Source organism: Cebus imitator, unplaced genomic scaffold (assembly GCF_001604975.1).
Source record: "Cebus imitator isolate Cc_AM_T3 unplaced genomic scaffold, Cebus_imitator-1.0 Scaffold6, whole genome shotgun sequence".
NCBI lineage: Eukaryota > Metazoa > Chordata > Mammalia > Primates > Cebidae > Cebus > Cebus imitator.
Genome location: NW_016107321.1, coordinates 8,104,337 through 8,106,862, shown reverse-complemented (window position 1 = coordinate 8,106,862; position 2,526 = coordinate 8,104,337). Strand labels below are relative to the sequence as shown.

Genomic DNA, 2,526 nt, shown 5'->3' with positions numbered 1-2,526 from the left:
GAGCACCGCACAGACAGACACACAGACACACAGACAGACAGACAGACACACACACACACACACGCAGACGGGCACACACATGCAACACTGCGTCGGTAGGAATAGCTCAGAGTGTCCCCTCCTTTCCATGCTTCGTAGCCGAATTCAGCGAGAAGAAATCACCTAAAGGTAACCCTTGCCCTGAGCCCTCTCTAGGAAGAACAGAGAGATCACTCCGGAAAAGCCTGGAACCTTCTCCCGCTTAAGGGTGCGGGACAGCCGCCCACCTCCCCTTTGGCTAGGCCAAAGATTGCTCCTTCCGTGCTCGCTTCGGCAGCACATATACTAAAATTGGAACGATACGGAGACGATTAGCATGGCCCCTGCGCAAGGATGACACGCAAATTCGTGAAGCGTTCCATATTTAAAAAAAATAATAATAAAAAATAAAATAAATTGTAAAAGATGGCTCCTTCCTTTTAGTCCTGGCTTTCCCTGTCACTAAAAAGCCTGCCTCTAACCTTAAATCTCATCTAAGCTTAAATATTACTACACTGCTTTGCAGTCGGTCACAGAGGAATGTTAGTTTCAAAACTAAATTCAACACCTACTATGCAGAAGCCCCATATGGGCACTTCCACAAAAATTCGCAGAGCTGAATGGGGTTGCTGTGAATATCTCCCTAGTAAGACAAGAAAAAGGCCCGTGGCGGCGATGATATTTCTATAAAACTGTGCAGATGAGCTCATTGGCGGCACTACCTATTTGAACTCAAGTTTCAGTGCAATGTAAATGAGAACTGACTTCATTCTTGACCTTTCTTTTTCTCTCCAAGTATTTCTCACTAGCCATTTCATTTCCTCCTTTTCCTTCCATTCTCAGCCTCATCTTTCTGTCCTCTTCTTGAAGCAGAGCACTTTTTCTCCGCTCTCTGGAAGGCCGGAGAGGAGACAGGATTAGAGGCCTCCACGCAGGGGAAATCCTATCCATTAGAAAAGGACAAGGGCAGACCAGGGGACTTCCGCGCTTCTCCTGCCAAGTTCATACGCTAGGAGAAGCAGCTGGGTCGAGTCTGGACACGCTTTTCTGTTCTGCAGCTCACAGAATTTTTTTGTCACTTAACTTCAGTGATCTGCGGTGCCGCCGAAGGCAAGTAGCACACCTGAATCGTAAAGCTTTAGATGAGTTGAGTTCAAAGTTTTATTTTCTACTTTTAAAGCCCTCAATAAATTAGGGCAAAGGTACTTGGAACCCAGCCTCGCCCTGGTGTTCCTCTGGGATCGTTCAGATTGGCTAAGCAATCTGCTCTTGAGAAACCAGGTGTAGAGAGACCTGGGTGGAGAGATGCGGGGGTTGTTTGTGGAACTTTCTCCTCCTCTGTGGCAGCCGCCCGCGTCTCAGGAGCAATCCTGCAGCGTTACCACCCGGGCGAGGTGGTGTCGACCTGTCTTTGTTGTGCAAGTGGCTGATAACAGAGTGTCCCAGCGGAGTGTTCCTGGCCGGCGCATGAATCAGGAAATGGGTCGACACGATTTCTGGGCAGCAGGATTGGAATGCAACACGCTCCCCAACCCCACCTTCCTTGCATCCCCTTCTTCTTGAGATAGCTGATAGTCAAAGAGAAGCTAAATGCTTCGTGTCGATTAAGGTGATGTAATAACTGGGTAGTCAAACAAACATTCTGAACAAATCTAAGTTTATCCTTAAAAAAGCAACTAATTCTTACTGTTCTTTTTTTTCTTTCTTTCTTTCTTTTTTGTTTCTGAGACAGAGTCTTGCTGGGTCACCCAGGCGGGAGTGCTGTGGCACAATCTCAGTTCACTACAACCTCTGCCTCCTGGGTTCAAGCGATTCCCCTGTCTCGGAACTCCCAGGTAACTGGGGTTGCATGTGCCTGCCACCACACCCGGCTAATTTTTGTATTTTTAGTAGAGACAGGGTTTTACCATGTTGGCCAGGCTGGTCTCAAACTCCTGACCTCAAGTGATCCACCCACCTCAGCCTCCCAAAGTGCTGGGATTACAGATATGAGCTACCATGCCCGACCTAATTCTTACTTTTCAGTTTCTCTTATCCTTATGTGGAATTATATTTTGTTCCAGCTCTCTACGGTTTTTACGTTTCCAACAAAATAGTTTTTAAGATTTTTAAAATTATATTAACAGAAGAATTCTTGTTTTTTTTTTTTTTCTGAACACTGTCTGTCTGCATATCCCCTGATGCTCTAGCAACTAACATGCCTTTGAATCCTGGCTGCAGAGGTGACATTTGGTGTCATTTTCCAGGTGGTGCTGACTGTCTCCCCAGGGACAACGTGGAGACCCTGAGACTTAGTATGTAGGGCCTGAGACACAGGTGGGAATGTAGGGCAACAGAAAGAAGTTCTTTAAGGTTGCTTCATTCCAGACCCCTGGGATGCCCCCACAATTACAACAAAATTCTGTTCTGGAAGATCTGCCCATTCAAATCAGGTTCCCAAGGCCAAGACAAACAATGAAACCCATGACCACAGCAACAAAAGTAGGTGAGAGTATAAACCATGGTGAG

At 46.5% G+C, this 2,526-nt stretch overlaps 1 non-coding gene across 1 annotated transcript; it reads left to right on the top strand.

Annotated features, from left to right (window-relative positions):
* The first annotated feature begins 300 nt into the window (after positions 1 to 300).
* LOC119472817 lies at positions 301 to 407 on the top strand. Its single transcript, XR_005201998.1, has one exon. It is a non-coding gene; the product is annotated as a U6 spliceosomal RNA (small nuclear RNA).
* Positions 408 to 2,526: the final 2,119 nt, after the last annotated feature.